Source organism: Thermobia domestica, chromosome 3 (genome assembly GCF_964235325.1).
Source record: "Thermobia domestica chromosome 3, izTheDome1.hap1.1, whole genome shotgun sequence".
Taxonomy (NCBI): Eukaryota; Metazoa; Arthropoda; class Insecta; order Zygentoma; family Lepismatidae; genus Thermobia; species Thermobia domestica.
The window spans coordinates 23,621,119-23,644,870 of NC_137456.1; the positions used below are offsets into that span (position 1 = coordinate 23,621,119).

The 23,752-nt window shown below is 36.4% G+C and overlaps 1 long non-coding RNA gene across 3 annotated transcripts in view; it reads right to left on the reverse strand.

The window, feature by feature from the left end:
- Window positions 1-23,752, reverse strand: part of LOC145681397 (uncharacterized) — a 368,906-nt gene that overhangs the window by 135,546 nt on the left and 209,608 nt on the right. For all 3 annotated transcript variants that reach the window (XR_014130769.1, XR_014130770.1, XR_014130771.1), the window contains one exon: window positions 8,361-8,455. This is a non-coding gene — a long non-coding RNA (uncharacterized LOC145681397). The remainder of the gene's footprint in view (window positions 1-8,360; window positions 8,456-23,752) is intronic.

The following is a 23,752-nucleotide window of genomic DNA, read 5'->3' on the forward strand; positions in this document are numbered from 1 at the left end:
AATTTTTAAAACTCCAGCGGTAGTATCATCGCTCAGTATTACGTAAGAGTCATTACTATATAGAAACTAGGGATGGCTAATTCCAGAATTTTTACTTTCCGGAATCCGGAAGGTAAAATCGGAAAAAATCCGGATTTCCGAAAAATTATGAATATCGGAAAAATCTGGGTTTCGGAATTCGGAAAGATCCGTTTTTCTGAAATCCGGAAAGTGAAATTTCCGATTTTGAAAATAAATTTTCCGGACTTCGGATTCCAGAAAATTTTGGCCATCCCTAATAGAAACTTACAGACTTACGCTATCATAATTTATGTTGCTATTAAAAAAATTAAACGAGTGTATTGGGACTTCGTAAGCGTTCCGTAAAATGTATCGTAATTTTAAAAAATGATGAAGATCGCTGATTTAGAGCATTCATTATTACTATTTCTTGTGTTGTACATCCTACAGGGCTACTATACAGGGTGATCCCTGAAAGAAACACCTTTTAAAAGTGTTACAAAATCAAAAATTAATGGTTATAAGCAGCGCCATATTTAGGCACGGACCGTGGCCCGGTGCGGCAAATTTTGGGGGTGACAAATTTTCTCGGTGTACATTTTAAAAATAAAATAAAATTAAGAATTTTATTCACTGATACTGAAAGTTTATGTATTATTTATTGTGCCCACCTCCGCTTAAATATTGACTATTCACTTTACTGACTCAAAATTTCTACAACACTATCTATTGATATTAAGGGGGCGGCAAAAATTTTAAAATACATCCCCAGTTTTAAAACTACATCCTGAAGTTTGCATAACTATGTTAAACGAGTTGTATGTCTGATCATCTTGTAACACAACAAATGTGACAGCGATAATCCAGTTCTTCGCAAACATGTTTCAGTACGTCCAGTTTCCTTAGTATAAACTACCAGTTCCCTCAAATTTCTAGCCCTTATTGTAAGTGGGCTACTGAACATGTATGCTGCGGGTGGTTGTTCACTATTTTGTGTTCTAAGAAGCACTGTGCGAGACAAGAAGAAAGATTCTGTTTCTAGAAATTCAAAAAATACGTAGAAAGCGTCTTCTACCTGGCTAGCGGCCATATTGTTCCATTGCCATCAAAGACGATCATGTGCTACTGACATAACGAATACAAACGAAAAGTAGAGATCATAAACACTTGAAAACTTGTTCTATAAATCACTACTAAATGCTTTCTGATAATATAAAGAGAAAATTTTAATCTGTCTTTTTCTTTTAGGCTGACACATAAATCGCGGGGTCGGGTCTACGCAGGGCTATTATAGATCCAAGCCACCATCAGGGGCGGATCCAGGACCGACTTCTGGGGAGGGCGGTGGATTATACTGCTACTTTTAAGAACTTCAAACTCTGGGATGGGTTTTATATATATATATATATATGAAAGTTTCCTCTTCGGGGGGGGGGGGCGATCGCCCACTCTGGATCTCCCACTGGCCACCATAATGCCTTCAGTGCTCCCCCATGGGAATCCGTGTACCAAAGGCGAATACACTAGCCAATAGACTAGCACAAAGAGTTACGAGATAATATACCTGTGAAATTTTCACCATTTGACAGCACACATCTATTTGATTTGATTGATTGATTGATTTTGAGTTTTACGTCCCGTTCAGCAGCGAGGCTATATGAGACGTGGACCTACTGATTAACGTGGAATCCGAACCACATGAGCTCCCGCCGGGAATATACATCTATTTGAATCAACATCTCCATTTGACGAAACAGACAGTTAGTAACTCACCTTAGAATAATGGATTAAATACCGATATGACCTACTGGTATAACCAAATCTATATCAAGCACTGTCTCAACGTTCTGTGGTTTCTTTTCCTCCTTTTTCTTAAGGACTTTCATTTCCAATATTTAGTTATTCATTGTATTGTCAGTAAAGTTCGCAGAGTAGAGCCAACTTCATCAGAGGCAGGCTCGTAGCTGAGAGCTCAGCTTCCTCTGTGGGACCATCCCTGGACCTTTGAATTGTTTGCTTCGATAAATATTAGTAGTCAAAATAAAAGGTGAATTCGTTATCCCCCCTCCTTATTTCTTAGTATTTTGACTACAGGCCTGTTTCGAGGTCGGAATCAAGAACATTTCACACGAAATCTCGAGTATGTTTCAATTACAACAAGAAAATAATGATAAAAACACAGTTCCACATTTTAAGTATTCGACATGTTAAGAATTTAAAGTGTTTCTGCTAGCGACAAAAATATGCAGTAAAGTTTCTCTTAAAAACCTCAGTGTGAATGCAAATATTTTTTTGTATACTAATCTTAAAACATTCTTCCGAACAACACATTCTGTTGAGAAAGAAGGAAAGAGACAGCCCACCCTTAGCGAACTTGGATTCCAGTCCTAGTTACGGATACGGCTAACAGATGGCTCCCTGGGCTCAATAACCTTCTATACGTGATCGTCGTCGGGCGATCCTTTCTCTCTCTCTCTCTCTCTCTCTCTCCCAACTCAACATACCTCAATTCGTCTCATAATATTGTCAAACGGAAAATAAATATTTCAACATTTTTTTTATTTTTACATATATTTTATTCTTTGGCGTCGATATGTCACACCTAATAATATATTTTTAAAAAAATCCTTCTTTATGTTTGAAGAGTTCAGGTGAAAATCTACTAGTCTTTTTTTTCTTTCTTTCTTGAAATCGAGATAATTGATATTTTGAGCTGTTTGACCAGAATTTTGGCACATCCCAGGCCGGTAGTCAGCCCAAAAATGTAGGGAAGGGGGGCGGAAGAAGTTAGGGGGGCCGATACAAACATATTATAGTTCATCACCATATTATAGTTCATTTGCAACCCTACTGTAAAAATTTTAGGGGGGCGGCCCCCCTAGACCCTCCTTGGATATGGGCCTGGTATATCCCTTCTACTTCGTTACGTCTACTTTCTCCGGGGGAGAGGATTTCAATACATGGGGGTTAAAAGTAGTATTACTGTAATATTGGGAACCTACATTGAGCACAATAGGATATATGGTCCCGGGGAAATTTCGTGGCTTCGGGATGAAATTCCCACCGAACCACCCTTTGAAATCATAACTGTGTATCCACACCGGAAATCGAAACCTGGAACAGAATACTATGAGTACCTATTATTTCCAATGGGAACAAACATCTTTAAAAATGCGTATTCATTGCAATTTGATCATCTGTGTAAAACATACCATACATTAAAGATCCAAGGCACAATAAACAAGGTTCGTCATCTCATATTTCTATAAGCATCACATGATAACCAATGACGTCAATTGAACAGAGATGGCCTCCCACTGGTCGTACCTTCCAGTGTCAGGGGGTAAACAACCAATACAAGAAACCTCGATGATTCCGAATGTCAGCAATATTAAATGGACAACCGGAAGAATAATGATAGCAGTCGTTTAATAGTTATAGGCACAATTTGAGGCTTTAGTTCGATTACCTACACAAACAAAACACTTACACAAAGTAACTTTTACTTCCCTCGTGGTCAGCTCTTTCGTATTTCGGAAGCCAATTGTCCTTGTTTCCAGATGAGATTTGCCGGAGAAAAATTTGTGTTCGTGTCTTCAGCCGACTGAACAATTTCGCAATCGTGGTAACACCGAAAAAAAAAAAAAAAGCTCAAATTTGACGGAATTATGTCGTGAAATAAAGGTGAGTTTCTGCTAACACCGAAGAATGAATTATTCATATTTTAACAGCTCTACCTAATGTCTCATTAGTATTACAAATAAAGTAAATCTTCGTCCTTTTTTTCAGAGGTTCTCGGGTATTATGTCCTATAATTCCAACTTTAGAACAGACGAACGTATCGATTCAAACAAAGGCGGAGATATAAGGTAAAAACTGGGGGCAGCCACAACCCAGACTATGATCGGTATATGATATCATAAGTTTACTATAAACTTTCAACAAATATACAAATATACTCACAGAAAAATGGGAATCTAGCCCCCCCCCCCAGCCTTGGCCTAGATCCGCCACTGGATTCAGACAGTTTGAAAAATGTGAGGATAGATCAGCGACACAACCATCGGTTATTACACGTCGTAAAACCCGAGAGCTTTTGGGGAGAATGACACTACATGACACCAAAAACTTATTTCTCAGAGTTTACACCAGATACTTCTCAAATTTTACAACTACGTATCTTACACGTAATTGGATTATGTCGTCAATTCCGTAGATCACAACACAAACTACATACTTTAGCAGGGACGTACGCAAGGAATCGGTCCTGGGGGTTCCCCCCCCCCCGAAATTTCTACTTTTGTGTAAATTTAGCCTAATTTTAGGAGCAATTTTAGGAATTTTAATATAAAATACCCTCATATTGAGTTTGGACCCCTCCCGAAATAAATTCCTGCGTACGCTACTGTACTTTAGGACCTTCACTACAGCAAACTTAAACTACCCCTAATTTTAAAGAGTTTTTCTGTAATATGTTCAAAACAAAAATACTCGAAAAGCAGAAACGTAGTAAACTAGATAATACAATTTTGCATGTGATACCGTTATCACAACTCATCTATCTGCTTTCGGTTTGCAACTGTATAAAGATTTAACGTTTTTTGCGAGTTCTGTAAATAGCGGGATACCTAACGCGGATAGGTGTAAAGATATCACACGCAAAATCGTATTGTCTAGTTCACTACGTTGCTGCTTTTCGAATATTTTTATTTATTTTGAAGATATTACAGAAATACTCTAAAATTAGCGGTAGATTAATTTCGCTGTAGTGAAGACCCTTAAGTCTCATACGTAATATACACTTTTGTGTGTATAAAGAAATCGCTTTTTTTAACTTTAGTATTTGCTATTAGATATTTTATCAAAAAGACAGAATATAAACACGTTATCTTATTCTCTGTATGCTTTGACGGTTCGTGAGCATAGCACCCGTTAGGCCTTGGTGGATAGGAAGAACGGGGGAATGCGGGGGAATAGTTTTCACTGCAAGAGTGAATGGAACGGCACAAACTGCACCGGATGCTCTTCCTAGAGACCAATGAAGGAGAATTCGCTGTGTGGGAGGAAGTTTTAATGAAACTTATGTATGAAGCTTCCGTCTACTGGGCTGGGCGTCCAACAATCATTAAAAGTGATCAACACACCGTAACACAGCGGTGCCGTTTTTCTGTACCATGTTAAGATCCAAGCCAGTGGCGTATTTCTGTGATTTCCAAATGAAATCGTATACCTTCAGTTTAACTTGCCCTGCTTATATTGTTAACCATTTTTAGAATTTCAACTTTTATAGGTAAATTTTAGACTTTCACTCAAACAGTTACTGGTTCCTTACTATTTGTTGTAGGATCATGGTTCATACCTAGTTTTTGAAAAATTTTTGAAATTTGCCTTAAGAAAAAAGTCACGCCCCTCCGCCCCCATTTGGTGCCGCCAAGTTGACCATCCGGCTCCAAAACGCGCCTGGGTGTTCTTTGGTCCATCCCCTTGACCAATAAAAAAAAAACAGCTTAAATTACTGTTATAGAGCCTAAATAAGTGGTCAAAGACACACTACGCCATGGCATCTAAAGATACCACAAATTCTAAGAAGGTTAATATTTCTTGGTGCTTCTAGTCGTCTCTGAGCACTGAGCGTACGTAAGGCGTGAACTTTGCAAACTGAACGTCCTAGTTCGTACTGGGAACCGAAAATTGGTATTGTATTTTTGAGTTATGTCTGCCCTTTACGCTAAAGGAGATGAGAAAATAATCATATGAGTGGTGAAAGATCTTATTAAAACGCTTCCAGGGACGTTAGTTTACAAGTAAATGCAGAGAAAACTAAATAATGGAAGTTTGTCGGGATTGTAATACTGCGAATTATGCAAATGTTAAAATATCAAATAATACTTTCGATAAGGTGGATACTTTCAAATATCTAGGATCAATATTAACAGACCAAAACTATATTTACGAAGAAATCAAATGTCGACTAAAAGCAGGGAATTCGTGTCATTATTCAGTTCAAAGTATCTTGTCGTCGTGAATTCTGTCAAGGAATTTGAAGCTTAAAATATATAAAACGATAATCACGCCTGTTGTTCTGTATGATTGCGAAACATGGTCACTTACGTAGACTGAGAACAAGATCCTGAGACGAATATTCGGACATAAGAGGAACGGGGATGAGGAATGGTGGAAACTACATAACGAGGAACTATACAATATATACCGTGTATCACACATGGTTAGGATTATCAAATCTAGGACGCTCAGGTGGACAGATCAAGTAGCCAGAATGGAAGAAAATAGGACCGCGTTCAAAGTTTAACTGCAAGTCAAATCGGAAAATGACCATTAGGACGAATTAAGCGCAGACGGGAGAAGAATATTATGATGGATCTTGCAAAAATATTATAGGAATACAAAGTAGAAACTGGATCCAGTTGTCTAACGATAGTAGTCAATGGAGAGCTTTCGTGAACGCGGCATTGAACCTCCGGGTTCCATAGGCCATAGAGTGAGTGAGTGAGTTATGAGTAGTGACAGCAAGGGACTTAAACGCAAGATGAGCAAGTCTTGAATTGAAACCTTTGACCTCTCGACCGTGCCAATAGACGGGAATCGATACCGATAAGGCTCGCTAGTACGCCGTCTCGTAGTACGCTAACCATGTACTCACGAGGGAGCTCGATTATGTCCTGCATGGCAAACGAGATGAATGATTTATGAAACTGAATTATGATTTAAAAAAAAAAAATGAATGGAAAATATCCCCTTATGTTGTATTATAGAGAATTATACATGAAAATGCTCAAAAGCCAAATGAAGAAATAATTAATTTCCTGCGGGAAAACTCCCGGTCCCCCACTCAAATGTGGGGTATTCCAAACACCTGGAAGCCGCTCCTACATCAGACAACTCCTAAATCCACCCATGCTCAAAACACGGCATTTATTTGCATTAAGAGACCCTATCACTGCGAAATTAAAATACCGCTAATTTTACAGTAATTCTGTGATATCTTCAAATTGATAAAAGATAATCGAAATGTGGAACAAGAGCGCCCTAGACAATATTATTTTGCATGATGTACCGTTATCACGAGTCACCTAGTAGCTTTCCGTTTGCAGCCATTTAGAAACGCGAAAATAAATACCGGGTTTCTAAATGGCCGGAAATCGAAAGTAGATAAGAGAGTGGTGATAATGGTATCTCATGTAAAATAATATTGTCTAGGGAGGTCTTGTACCACTTTTTGATTATCTTTTATCTATTTGAAGATATCACAGAATTACTGTAAAATTAGCGGTACTTTAATTTCGCTGTGATGGGGCCTCTTAAGGCGACAAGACACACACATACACACATGTATAACAAAGAAACAATTCAATATGGCACATCAAAATATAAACTAGTAGGTGAACTTCTTTGCAGACACCTCATTTTAAAAACAAAAGATAGGAAAAAGGTAAGAAAAATGTCGGTGTTGTCACCTTAGAAATGATTTCTACATAAGAAATAAAACCTTTTATGTAAAAGTATTCGTCAATTACTGTGTATAATCATCATCATCATCATCATAGGTATTCTGCCATTACTGGCAGGTCATTTGCCGCAGCTGAGAAGCTTCCATGCTCCACGGTTCTCCGCTAACCTCTTCCTCTTCACGTATGATCTCTCTGTTTTTATATAAAAATGGATTTATTATACGTATTTAACATCTATTTTCCAGTGATGGTATGTTTTAATCATTGAAAAACCAAAGACGGTATGCCTTCATCACTGAAAAACCAGAGACGGTATGGCATACCACTGCATACCGTCTCATTCGACCACTAACGATAAGACACCTACTCTTAGCCCATCGCGATCTGAAGTGTTTATTCAACCGCTTTCAACCTGCAATTTGATTTTCAGATCGTAAAGGATCATGGTCTACATACGAACGAAAAAAAAAAAAAAATGCTGAAGTTAAACTTCTACAAAAAAAATATTATATAGTTTTAGTACACTATAACTTCCTCTTCCGTCTTGGATTAGCGTATTATCGTTTGAGTTAAGTTGATTTTTAGTTTGATGTTCCGTTCAGCAGCGCGACTATATGAGACGTAAATCTACTTATTAACGTGGAATCCGAACCATATGACACATTATTATTATTATTTGAATTTGGGTAATTACTTTATCGTTTGGTTACTTTTTTGTCGGTTTTTCAGCATTAAAGTCACATGATGTAGGATCTATCATTTGAGATCAAAACAATATGGCTTGATCCAACTCAGCTCAATGCGTATTTGCCATTCAGTTACCGACCCGTCATGTGTCCAAAATTTATTTTCAATACAAATTTTATCTCTTTAAAATACATCAGCACTTACCAGAAATGTAGTCTTAACGAGAGGAATTCCTGTACATCTTAACGTCTTCCAGGCCTTCATTGTACGTCCAATAGAAGTTAGAAGTGTATTAATACCTACAAAAAGAAGAAAAAGGGTTTTACTTTAACGTTCCACAATTATGCCCTATAGTCTAAGAAAAACATGATTAAGAGGCCTCATCACTGCGAAATTAAAATACCGCTAATTGTACAGTAAGTATTTGTTATCTTCAAATAGATAAAAGATAATCGAAAAGTGGAACAAGACTTCCCTAGACAATATTATTCTGCGTGAGATACCGTTATCATGACTCATTTATCTGCTTTCGATTTCCAGCCATTTAGAAAATCGGCATTTATTTTCGCGTTTCTAAATAACTGCAAACGGAAAGCTACTAGGTGACTCGTGGTAACGGTACCTCATGTAAAATAACATCGTCTAGGGAGATCTTGATCCACTTTTCGATTATCTTTTATCTATTTGAAGGTATCACATAATTACTGTAAAATTAGCGGTATTTTAATTTCGCAGTGATAGGGACTCTTAAGGTAGAACGGTAGAAGAATTGGTAGTACAAAAATGTGGGAGGAAACAGGAGTGTCCCGAGAAAACCCACGGATACGATGTTGTTCACCACAAATGTATTTGGACAGGGATCCCTGGCAACAGAGGTGAGCGCTATAACCACTAAGCCACCGCTCTCCCCCCTCTTAAGAGAACTAAATAAATATTACCACAATACGTCTGGACGGTTCGTTTTGTTTTTAGGATCAAAAGATCCATTATATCAGTCAAAAATTTTCTTGTAGGCCTTATACCTGGAGAACTACATATAATATAGCCAAATCCAGTTACGGGGGCCGACTACTAAATATTTTTCAAAAGCTAATTTCTTTTTTATTTTGCCCGTTTTTCGTAAGTGAAAAGAGATAATGAAATGTAACTTACCACAATAATAGATAATGTTATTTTACACCCGAAAATACGAATCGGAAGACTTTTCAGTGTCACCATAGAAATTACAGTGTGACCAGAATTTCAACTACACAAAAATCTAGGTTAAGGCAGCGACTAGAAAAATGAACTCTACGGTAATTAACTACTTTTTAGATAGTATTTTTTATTTATCTTGTAATAACTTATTTATTTTGTAATAACTTATGTAAAGGAGGGTTGAAATTAGTGTTGGCTATAAAACATGACAGAATTTCTATGAGAATATGGCATGAGACAATTCTTTCAATACTTTTCGAGAAAAAAGAACACTTTTACAATACTTCTTCAAGAGTTCCAAATCTTATCTCAAGGGTAACACTAGTTGAAACTTAGGACCACTCCCCACTATAAACATTCACAATGAAAGAGAGAACACATCCCTTCTATTGTTCTGGTTATATTATTATTATTATTATTATTATTATTATTATTATTATTATTATTATTATTATTATTATTATTATTATTATTATTATTATTATTATTATTATTATGTACTCTGCGTTTTGGCAGGTCCTGGGATTTCTTTTTTAAGTATTAGGTTTGAACCTGGAAATGTCTCTTCCACGTTTCTCGATTTTCATCTTCCTCTTTCAACTCTCAATATTTTGTTCTATTTTTCAAATCATCGATGAGTTGTGATATTCTTCTTCCTACTCCTCGCTTTCCTTCCATCTTTCCTTCTATGGCGATACGAATAAGACTAATTTCTTCTGTAGTGTGGTATCCTACAAAAATTCTATTGAGTCAGCCATGGGTGCACTCGCGGGGTGGAGGATAAATCCGATTCCCCTTAAATCTTTAACTTTAGATCCTGTCCCCCTATATTTTTTTCTAGGTACGCGACTAGAGGCAACAAATATTTTTAAGCATATTCAAAACCACTTTCTTCTTTAAGTCTTAGCTATAGGGTGGAGAGCTTCCTCCTAGGGTTTTCTACAGAAAAAAGGATTGAGACCAACAATGCTTCAGAAAAAATTTTCCGGGAGGAGCACACTTAGTATTTGGTGAAGAACATATTATTTTCACACGATACTATTCTATTTATCATTATGTTATAGATGTATTATTTTGGTCTCTTCCAAGCGGCACTCTGAGAGCATCAGGGGAGCAGTGCTCCCTAAAAAAAAACATGTCTGGAAGAAACAATGGTTGAGACTATTCTGTTTCGAAAAAATGTAGAGAAAATTATGTCTCGGCCCAAAAATTCCGTCTCGCCTTATCTCGTGGACAAGCCTTGGCTCTCCATATTCAAGAGACAGAAAGAAATGCTTTTGTAACAATTAGATGCTACATTTTTTTAAAGCCACTGTGGACTACTAACAACTTTCTATAAGAACTAGACGAATACAATATTTAAACTAATCCAACAACGGCTATGAACAGTGAAAACGTGGTAACAGTAAGTTTTCCAAACGTCAGCAGAATAGATATTAAGGTATACTTTAATAATAATAATAATAATAATAATAATAATAATAATAATAATAATAATAATAATAATAATAATAATAATAATAATAATAATAATAATAATAATAATAACAAACATTTCAGTAACAGAATATCTTACTTTTAATCGTTGTTTACAGGTTTCCTTTTGCTAGCTTGATGATGTACATGCTACATATATGTTTCTTCTATACGTGAGTGTGAATACGTATGCATTCGTAGACTGATAGAAGGATTTCAAGATGTCGCGCTTTGCAGTTATGTCTGTAACAATATTATTACTTACAACAGACGGTTCGTATAGCAATAAGAAATTGCAGAACCGTTTTACTCGATACAGTAATGCCTGAAACAAATACGCCGAGTGGAATTATTTTAAACTGAAAACGCGGTTTAAATATTTATACCTGGAATAACTTAAATTATTATATCATAAGCATACATTACCGGTAAGTAAAAAATGAAAATGTTTGAACTTTTTCCACTTACCTGTTCTCGTTCGTGTTTCTTTCTCTCATTTGAGAATCAACACCCTTACCACCACATATGCACACACACACATACCTATAACTTATCCACACAACGCCAAGTTTTTTTTTTTTTTTCATGTATTATCTTCAGCAGACGTACAACAGACAGCCACAAAGTAGGTCGTCGTTTGATAGGAAAAGAGTATGCGGAACTAAGCAGTGAATATATGATGTCTGGGACACCACACACGTAGCAATAGCAAAAAAACACACATACACACATACAAATATATATATATACATACATACATCTGTCCATAATACACGTCTTGTTCCAGCCATACGTGGCAACAGAGAGTTCAAACCATCCGCAAATTTCAACGCCCGCATCGCAAGTGATTGCTTACCTTATGTTTCCCCCCCATGCCCACCCCCCCTTACTCGGATTTTTTTCTTTTCTACTGAATAAACAGTGTTTCCAGCTACTTCTCAATAATCATCGCGCATGAAGTGAAAAACCAGTAGTAGAGTCACAGTTGAGGAAGTTTGATTTATGAAATTAAAGATTGAATTTTTAATTTTTTAAAAAATTTTCCCTCGCCCTCTTTTCTCAACTCAAAATCTTCAGTAAGATGAACGAAGTTTATATATATATATATATATATATATATATATATATATATATATATATATATATATATATATATATATATATATATATATATGTGTGTGTGTGTGTGTGTGTGTGTGTGTTATCAAGCAGAAAGCCATTTAATAGTCTCAATTTTGTGTTGTATTCAACGGATAGATGAATATTTTGTATCCTGATTATTATATTAACCCGCTAAACTTAACAGTACTGCGGGTGGTCTACCAACCAAGGATGATATCCATAATTACTCCTATAGGAAAAAGAAGAACTATTTTTGATTGTTCATGTTTTCGGATGAACTGGATGGGTCACGGATTGATCTAACTTTTGACCGTGTACATCCTGGTCAAAATTGATGGTGCTCCATCTATGAGTAATGCTTGAGATTTTGTTACCTCCTAATGAAATGAAATGTTTTGTTTCAACGTTTTATTGTGATGCACTTGGACGCAGCGACGTAATATACGATGATATTGTAGCAATTTGAATGGTCTCCCACCCAGAATCTAACCCGGAACCTCATGCATTATCGACACACACTACCTACAGGATGGTGGACAAACACCGTGTGCGTGGGTTTTCTCGGGGTTCTCCCATTTCCTCCCACTTTCTTCATTCCACCATTTCATTCATTACTCATCATCACCGTCTCCTTTAGCCTAACCGGCATAACCGTGGGACGTAAAATTCATTTCATTTTTTTACCTACAGGATCAAGCTCGAGGGTCGCCTAACGGATACGAATCATGAATGCAAGTGAAACATCACAGAAGGAATAAGATAAGAAGAGATGAGCATAAGGTTGTTCACTACAAAACCAGATGGCTCGTGACCGAACCAGGAATCCATCACACTAGAGATGAGCGCTGTACAACGGTACCACTATGCTTCCCACTGAGTATGATGTGTGACATCAAAGCTGTGAATTTTATATGTAATTAAAGATTTTATTCAAACTGTTAGCTGTAAACATTTGTCACAATCTTGGTACTATAATAAACTTTAAAAGTTGGTTTTAAATACGTAGACCCCTATATACGAGGGGTAATCAAAAAAAGGTTACAAAGCTTATTATGGCTTATGTATGAGACATAGCTGGTAGAGGGCACTGATGATAAAAGGCACTCAAAAATAGTCCTCGATGTAACTACAGTTTTTGTCAACTGCAGATAAAGTTTTCTTTACCATTTGTATAGAAATCCTCATCAGAGAAAAGGTGAAAGTCACTGGGGTTAGGTCAGGGCTGTAGAAGGGGTGGTCTAGTCGTTCAAAGCGTGACGTCAGTAGTTGAAATATTGGATCCATCGCTGTGACCAGGGTTGTCAATAACAATATTGGTCCGTATTTCTTTGAAGGTACGACACCACTCTCCTACATGTTGCTTCGAAACTTAGCTCACCCTGTACATCTCTACAATCTGCCTAGGAATGTCAGCAGGTGTAGTGTTTTTCTGCCCTCAAGAAACGCACTACTGACCTCACTTCTACTGTTGATCAATTTTCCAGACGGAGTCATCATCATAATTTTATCAGAATCCGAAGTCTTCAAATCTGCATCAAGACAGACATTATTAATCTACGAACAAATTTTCGTTAAGATACAATGAATAACAAAAATGTTATGTTTTGTAACCTTTCTTTCCATCATCCCTCGTATACATTAAATTTAAATTTCGATTTCGATATGTCCTTCATATCTGAAATTCAACGCCTGGTGCATTAATAACTTCACTTCCTTTTTAAATTTTTGATATGATGCTGGAGGTGATGGTCAACGGTTCTGTACTGCGTATTTAAGTTACCGAAAAGCCGAACTACAATTTAGAGATGTACCAAGGAAGATATATTAAGGGGGGGGGGATGCACAAAAGACCTCTCGTCATTGTCTTCTTTTCGATCTTTCAAACTATGTAGAACTGCGATGTCTATTTGACAACATATACCAGTTCGAACTCACTCGTGGCTAAGCGGTTAGCGTACGCATTTTTGGCGTGGGAGACCCTGATTCGATTCCCGGCGTGAGCTTGTGTGGTTTGGGACCCACGTTAAGCTGTAGGTCCACGTCTCATATAGCCTCGCTGATGAAAGAGACGCTAAACCTAAATCAAATTAACATGTATCACTGCAAACCCGGTAAGAGATAGCGGGAAAGTTTTTGATATGCATTCAGTGTCCCAGTCTATTTAGTTTTCTGTCTTTATTTAAACCGGAAGTGGTGTAAATAATTCAGTTCCGGTTTCAACGTAGCTAATCAGATTAGAAGTTGTGATAAAAGCAGCAAGGAGCCATTTTTTAAATGCATTTAGCATCTAAAGGATACGTTCCACCTCCACCCTTATGGCTCTACTAAAACAGGAAGCGGCAAAAAAATCCACTTTTGGTATCAATATAGTTTATACAAGACACCTTTATTAAACCGGAAGTGGAGAAAAATTACTATTTCCAGTTTTAACACTGATCGTAATGGTGAAACAACTGCAATAGATATCGAAAAGCATTTTTTTTAAAAAACATAAATTTATTAAAGCAAGAATAGATTTTATTCCTCTATTGCAATCAGATGTTATGAAAGTTTATTAACGCTGCTGGTTCCAATATTTATTTCTATAGACCGAAAACTGCAATACAAGGTGAGAAACTGTTTTTTAATAAGTACTCAGGGATTTCAAAATCTCAACTAATAATAACTAGCAGAGTGCCCGTTCTTCGCACGGCCAGAGTACGTTTCATTTTGGACATAAACGGCACCAAAACTATCACCAATCAACTTAAGAGACTCCAAAAACTATGAATTCGACACTAATATCGGTCATTTTCAATTATTTTTACATGTCACCATACCCCTCCCCTTAAGAGTACTAATGGGAGCTGAATTTGGATTTAAAGGGCATCGGAAGTGCCATGGTTCATTTCAATGATCCTGAAAATTGTAGCCTCGACAATGATATCGGTATTTTTTAAAAATCATTTTTATATATCTCCCCTTCCATAAGCTGCACCGTCAAAGTGAAATGATAAAAACTATCCCAGGTCCAGGGACGTACGCAGGAATTTATTTCGGGAGAGGTGTAAAGCGTTTCGGGGGGTCCAAATACAATTTGAAGCTAAATTATATGAAAATTTCTAAAATTGCCTCTAAAAGTAACTACATTTACAAAAAAAGTCGGGATTTCGGGGGTCCGAACCCCAAGGACCCACCCACTGCGTACGCCCTTGCCCAGCCCTACTATATATAAAAGGTAGTGAAAAACTGCTTTGGATATGAATTCAGCGTGGCCGCGGTGGCTCAGTAGCAGAGCATTCACCTTTGGTGCTTGGGTGGCCCTGGTTCGATCCCAGCTCGCGCCAAGTAAACTCTGTGGTGGACAAATACCGTGTGCGTAGGTTTTTGGGGGGTTCTCCCGTTTCCTCCCACTTTCTTCATTCCACCAGTTCATTTATTTCTCATCATCATCTCCTTCAGCCTAACCGGCATATCTGTGGGACGTAAAGCTCAAAAGATTTCATTTCATTTTCATAAATTTATTCTCTGAACTTCCTTTCGTCTGCTGCTATCGGGAGTTTTAAGATCTACTGCTTTTGGTTTCAATATTAAAACTCCAAAAGTCAATCATAATAGTTTCATCACATTATGGAACGCGACATAGTTGTTTACTAGGTAAGTTTTTATTCAATCACTAGAGCTGTCAACACTGTAAACAACTGAGCTTGTTACGATTATAACACACTGTGGCTTTTAAAAGTCCGCATCTTCCCTTCTTTCCCCCTTCCCCCTCCCGTTTCCCCTTCCTTGCTTACCATCTCTTTAAACACAACTCACGTTACATACCTTTAAAACTTTGCCGCGTAATGGGAGATGCTTTCTCGGCAAGGTATGAGCACTTTTAAGAAAGGGGGAAAAAAAAGTAAGAAAAAAAAGCAACATTCCTTACTGGGTATTGACATAAGCACCAGGGTAAAGACAGAGGAAGAAGATAAGCATGTTTCTCCTGACTCTCTAAGAAGTTAACTCGTCTTCAATTATTATTTTTCATTTAAAATAATAATAATTTCCTTAAGCTGCGTTCACAGTTGCCAGTATCTAGCTATGACTCAGACACACATACCAAAGTGTGACTTTTGCTCACCTTCAGAAAATGATCACAGATCATTTTGGTCACCAAGGATCACTCGGGATAGAATGTCACTGGTACAATCTCGCTATCCTGAGTGAGTACATTAATCAAGTAGATTAGATTTCTAAATAATAATATAGACATACTAAATATGTAGCAGTGCACAATGTACACTCATGTCCAAAATTATTGTCGCGTATCTATAACTGTCTTCTTGTAAGAATATAATATTATAATGATTTTGCAGGATACTTTTAATACTGATACTATGTGTATAATCGGGAAATGTATATATGTAGTAAATTTCATAGGAAAATAATTATAAATACGAAAAATATAGTGAGTAAAATAAAATGTTGCTGAATGGACAAGAAAATTTTATTTTCGTTTTATTGTTCTTATTTACTGCTCTTTTAACATGAAATTTGCCACATGAATGCCTTTGCCAATTACACACATACTAACATTATAAGAAATACCCGGCGAATTCGTTATCAAATTATATTAATAGAAAAATATATTTATAGATATGCGACAATAATTTTGGACATGAGTGTACATAACGAGAAAATTAAAGATTGGATTCTTGAATTTCCCTCAACCCCCATTTTCCACTCAAAAACTTTAGTGAGATAAATGAGTATTTGGAAATGTTTTCTTTATACAGGGTGTATCAAAAGTACTTTACAACTTTGAAAATTCGTATTGATTTATTTATTTAGATTACAAACATGGTTTTGGTGTCACTTTGTAGCTATATATATACTATATATCTGAAGAGGTTGAATGTTGCTTCCATCTGTGATGCGAAACGCATTTCATCTGAAGTCGATTTCTTGCCAAACCTGCTGCAGCATGTTAGATGTGACTTGTACAATTGCGAGGTAGATCCTAGTTCTGAGATTTGGTAGAGAAGTCGGTAAAGGTAAAACAGACACAGTATCATTGACGGATCCCCAAAAGAAGAAATCAATAGGCGTTAGGTCTGGTGAACGTGGCGGTCATGCAATTGGCCCTACCTAGTCGATCAATTTACCTGGACCAGTAATAGCAGCCATCTTTGCTCCAACTGTCGCTAGCGCCTGCGGTGGCTTGTTTCTGAACTAGTGTACTACGTGAGTCAAAACTTGATATATTTTGCTACAAAATGACACCAAACCCATGTCTGTAAGATAAATGCATAAATCAATGTCAGTTTTCAAAGTTTTAAAGTCATTTTTGATACACCCTGTATTTGTCGGATAGAACGTAATTTAGTCTTAGCTTAGCGTTGTATTGCACAGACAGATTAGTATTTTGTATCCTGAGCATTATACCATCCCGCCAATCTCAACAGTTCTGTGGGTTGTCTTATCAAGCGAGGATTGTAACCATACATAATTACTTCCACACGAAAGCATAGGGAACCGATGTTTAATTGTCAATGTCTTGGGATCAACTGGATGATTCACCTTCATCAAGAAACTTCATTCTTAACCTTTAACGATCTAACATGCTGGTCAAAATTGATGATCAAGACAGACAAAGCAAATATATAAAAAGAGTTTCTAGCAAAACCAAACTTCTTGAGAAGTAAGTCCGGGTTTTCGTTACAGATAAAAAGTAAACGCCCAGCCTTAATTGATGAGGCTCTTAAATCTGTATGTATATATAAAAAGAAATGTTACTATTTTTGTGACTTCTTACCTCTTGAAGCACCAGACAATCTCGATTAAATTTTCAACATAGATGAGGTTCAGGCTTGGGAGTGTTTTTATCATTTAATTTTGACGGTTCAACTTAGGGGAGCGGTATATATATTAGAGATGGCCAAAATTTTCCGGAATCCGGATATTTTGTTTTCCGGAATCGGAAAATTTACTTTCCGGAATTCGGAAAATTTCCGGATTTCGGAAAAATTCTGGAATTCGGAAAAATTCTGGAATTCAGAAAAATTCGGGATTTTTCTGAATTCCGGATTTTTTCGAAATCCGGATTTTTTCAAATTCCGGAATTTTCCGATTTTACTTTCCGAATTCCGGATTCCGAAAGTAAAAATTCCGGAATTGGCCATATAAAACTTAATAACACTTGAACCTCGAGACCGATCTCGGTTCGGGCCTGAGTGAAAGTGACTACACAAAATACATAAATGTTTGTGACTTAGTAGTAACTCTTGAATCACCCGATCGATGTTGACCAAATTTTCAACATAGATGAGGTTCTGGCCTAGGATGGATTTTATCATTTCACTTTGACGGCGCAACTTACGGGAGGAGGAAAGGGGATATTTAAAAATGATCGAAAATGACTAATATTAGTGTCGAATCTATTATTATTATTATTATTATTATTATTATTATTATTATTATTATTATTATTATTATTATCGAATAGAAAATATTAAATTTAGCAAATCTGCATTGGTAGGTAACATGTTTTAACAGAAGGTTACCAAGTCTTGTAGCATATGCAGCTATAGTTAGCGAACACAAGGTAAATTGTCGATAGACATTAGAAACACAAGATGAATTGTCGACAGACGTTAGAAATACAAGGTGAATTGTCAACAAAAACTTAGTATGGAGGAAAATACATTAGAAATATACGAAAGATATAGCTTGATTTACATTTGACTGACTCGTACATCATGAGGTTACGATAAACTTAAAGACAGAGTCAAACCAACGACAAGGAAACTCGATCGACATAACGATAAAAATCAAAATTGGAAAGAGAAACACCAAAAGGAGTCAAAAATAACACTATTCAAACACCGAAAATACAAATAATAGCTGTAAAAATAAAAATAAAAAATAATCTGCTTTTGTAAAATGTACTTAAAAGGAGAAAATAAAATCCACTAGCAAGATTTTTTGGTAGTGGGGTAACATGAATGGCAAATATCTTCCTAATGTTTTCTAAATTGATTCACATTACCGATAAAAATATTTTCTAATAGTTTGTAATACATTTTATTTTTCCTTTCTAGTACATTTTATAAAAAGGACTATTTCTTAAATTTATTTTTATTTTTTTAATTTTTATTAACCAATATTCTGCAATGTATTGATAGTTTCTTTGGCTGGAAACATGATTTTAATTTTAATATATGAGATTACATGTATTTTATTTTAAAGGACGTTATAGGATATACAGTCTGTTACAAAATAACTGCACCACCTGCTAATATTTCAAGGTTTTAATTTTCCTTAGAAAATTGTTAATTAATTTTATCTCTAAAGCGGCTTAACGTATCATACACTTGTTAGCCAATGCACTTTGATGTATTTTTGTTTATTACTACTCGTGGATTTTGTGTGATCTTTGCTCAACAGATGGTAGTGCATTCACTTTGCAAATGGCTACCTCATGTATGAGCAGCTGAATGGTGATTTGCTGATCGTTGTTAATGAAAATTTGTTCCATACTTGACGTTTTGTGCCTGTGGGTTGTTGTTTATTATCTGTATATGATACTTAGTGCTTTGTGATTGTTCCTCAGTAGTTAGTGCGATTACATACAAAAAATGGGTAAAATACTGAACGACACATCCCCCCGTAAAAAGGGAAGATACTGGCGTTGAACTATCGTGGTATTTCGTAACGTCAAATTGCAAAACAACTTGAACTGCATCATACAACGGTTGGTATAGTTATTAAAAAGCAAACAATGTATAATAAGTCCTCTTTGAGAGAAAATGTGGACGAAGGCGAAAAACAAACCCTCGTATAGACAGAAAAATAAAGGCCCTAGCTCTGACAAACAGAGGATCATCTTCACGATAGATTGTTCAAACTGTCTCCGATGATACAGGTGTTAGTGTAAGCTACGTGGCAGTTGTTAGACGGCTAAGGAACAAGGAGTTCGGAGGAAAACACCTAGAAAGAAGCCGATATTTAACACAAATCACGTAAGAACCAGGAAACACTTTCTTACCATGTACGAAGCGTGGGGTGTGGAAGAATGGGAACATGTGATTTTCTCCGATAAGAAAGAGTTTAGGGTGCTTGGGAACGATAGTGGCGTCCGACTATGGATGAGAAGTGGGGAAGAACTTAATAGCGACTGAATATCACCGACAGAGAAGTTTGGTGAGAGTGTAATGGTGTGGGGCTGTTTCACGTCGAAAGGTGTCGGGAAGTTAGAAATTTGCAACAGGTCAGTTAACGCACGGTATTACATGGACATTTTAAACCTTAAACTTCTATCAACAGCAAGGGATCATTTCTCATGCAAAAACTTAGATTACTTCATATTTCAAGATGATAATGCACCGTGTCACAGAGCTGCTGTGGTTAAGAAGTGGTTTGCAGACGTGCATATCCAAAGGTTGTGGTGGCCACCTAACTCCCCAGACATGAATCCTATTGAAAATTTATGGCATATCATGTCTCGTAAGCTTTCAGGGAAGTGCTTTCAAACAAGGAAGGAGCTTATTGAAGCTGTGGTGAAAGTTTGGTTCCATGAGTTAGACAAATCCTTGTGCCAATCTCTCGTACACAGCATGCCAAGTAGGTTGGCAGCACTGAAAGCTGCACATGGGAAACATACATAGTACTGAATGAGGTATATACACAGTTATGGCTTTTATACACTTAACAGTACTGTCCAAAAAAACTCGCATTCATTTCTTGTTCATTAATGAGACGTTAACATGCGTTCATACACAATTAATGAAAACAAATATATTCGTACTTTTTGTAATAATGGCTATTTGTAGCATAGTATTATGTAATATATTGTATTTGAATCTTTTGTCTCTATATATGCAGTAGATAAAACACCAAACGATGTATGAGAAATAATTTGAAACCATTGCTATTAATATCTTTCATAATATATATAACAATTCGCAAAATGTATATATTTTTTTTAGGTGGTGCAGTTATTTTGTAACAGACTGTAGTAAGCTCGTGAATGCTCAAACTTGTGAATGTCCAAAGAACGCCTGCTTGCCTACAACCTTCCATGCTTCTGAGGATTCGGGTTGTATAAGTAGTAGGCGTTCGATAATCAAATTTTAAATCAATGTAATTTTGCGACAGAAACCATAAGCTACAACGTACGTAGAAATATTGTATGGTCCTGAACGTACCGTACGTCCCCACATCATATAGCCTCAGTGTTGAAATGTGATGCTCAACTTGAACAAACAATAAGAAAGCCGTCTTTTATAGACTGAAAAGGAATCCCGAACTTGAACAATCAATAACAAAGTCTACTTTTGTAGGCTCAAAAGGAATGCTGAACTTGAATAAATAATAACAAAGCCTACTTTTGTAGGCTAAAAAAGGAATGCTAAACTTGAACAAACAATAACAAAGCTTACTTTTGTAGACTGAAAAGGGATGTTAACTTGAACAAATTGAACAAACAATAACAAAGCTTACTTTTGTATACTGAAAAGGAATGCTAAACTTGAACAAACAATAACAAAGCCTAATTTTATAGGCTGAAAAGAAATGCTCAACTTGAACAAACAATAACGAAACCTACTTTCGAAGACTAAAGGGGATGCTAAACTTGAACAAACGATAAGAAAGCTCACTTTTGTAGACTGAAAAGGGATGCTAAGCTTGAACAAACAAGAACAAAGCATACTTTTGTAGACTAAAAAGGGATGCTAAACTTGAACAAACAAGAACAAAGCCTACTTTTGTAGTCTGAAAAGGGATGCTAAGCTTGAACAAACAAGAACAAAACTTACTTTTATAGACTGAAAAGGGATACTAAGCTTGAACAAACAAGAACAAAACTTACTTTTGTAGACTAAAAAGGGATGCTAAACTTGAACAAACAAGAACAAAGCCTACTTTTGTAGACTGAAAAGGAATGCTAAGCTTGAACAAACAAGAACAAAGCATACTTTTGTAAATATCGATACACCGCACTGTATGCAACTACTTAAATTATTTATTTCCTTATTTAAGTGTGGATATGCATTTATTTCACTACTATATTATGTAATAACCTGTATTACAATATTTGAAGTCCTTCAACCCATCTAAGATACGACGATATATACTGTGTATAAATATATAATTCGTGTGAAGAGTAAACTCTCTCATTATAACGTACGTTCACAGTTTACTTTCTTAGTATTTTCCGAAGAGAAAACTAACTCAATGGGAGAAGGAGACTCCTTTCTCTTTTATCACACAATAACGGAACAAAGGGTGTAGTGCGTAACCGTGTAAACTCGATAAGTTTCTCAGAACTAAACTGGAGGTGATTTCAACGTTTGTTACTGACACAAAGATAAGGTTTTGCGTCGGAAGATATTATTACTTGAGCACTATGTCTGTTCCTGGTATTTATTTTACTTTATTTTCGGCGCACACGTTTTATTTCTGAGCATTCTGTCAAACCAGCTGTAGTGATATATATATGCATTACATGTCAGTGATTAACTTCAGGGAACTGGACCTCCCAACGAGTTCCCGATCCACCAGTAAGACTGAGTAATCGCAGTTAATTACCCAGTAATTTAAAAAACACTGTTCGTTTGTTTTATTTCCTTTATTTAATTGTGTTTTGTTTTGTGTTCTATAGATTACATAGCACGCAACCTGCAAATACGTCTAGTTTATTTTGTTTGTATGAAAGTCTGTCTGCGTAAAAGAGGGAAAAGGAACAGTGCGGAAGCAACTCATTTCTTTGATTACACTTACATTTATACAGAAAGCAAAACAACGTACAAGAAATATGATTTATTGGAGTAGTAAAAAAAAAAGAAAAAATGCAATTGCAGCACAGTGGCGTAGCCAGGGAAACAAAAAGGGGACTCATAATTGCCAAAAGAAAAAACGTAATTGCAGCACAGTGGCGTAGCCAGGGAAACAAAAAAAAGGGGGGGACTCATAATTGCCATATCATAGAAGCTCACACATATATACATATATATAAACAGAAGAAGGAAAAAATGAAATGAAATGAAATCTTTCAGGTTAATGTCCCACGATTATGCCTTTTGAGCTACGGGAATGATGATTAAAGCAAGTGAATGGTGGTAAAAATAAGTGGTGAGATATGACGCGGGAGGAAACGGGAGTATTCCGAGAAAATCCACGGATATAATATTGTCTATTACAAACTTACTTGTCCGGGGATCAAACCAAGGACCCCACGGCCCAGAGTAAGTGCACTCCACCACTGAGCCACCATGCCCCCACACATGAAAAGAAGAAGTAATGTATTGCAGGAGGGTCGGAAATCACATTTTTTATAAGTTTTATTTTTCAGAATTGACAATGAAATTATTTTTTTTTTTAGTTTTACGTCCCACACTTACGCCCGTTAGGTTAAAGGAGACGATGATGATGAGAAATGAATGAAATGATGGAATGAAGAAAGTGGAAGGAAACGGGAGAACTGCGAGAAAACCCACGCACACGGTGTTTGTCCAGCACAAAGTTCACTTGGCGCGATCTGGGATCGAACCAAGGACACCATGCACCAGAGGTGAACGCTCAACTACTAAATCACCGCGGCCCCTCAGTTTTCTTCAGTTACATGATACTGACATACTGCTGAAATTAGCTAATACATAAAAAGAAGTACTAAACTAAACTCCCTTGTTTTACAGCCTATAAAATGCATTCTAAACTAAACTAAATTCACTAAAACTAAATTCACATTCAACTAGGTGATGCGTGGTCAGCTTATTGGCTTACATACACCTTATTTCTTTCTGTCTTTTTGTCCCGTAGTTTCTTCCAGGTAGATT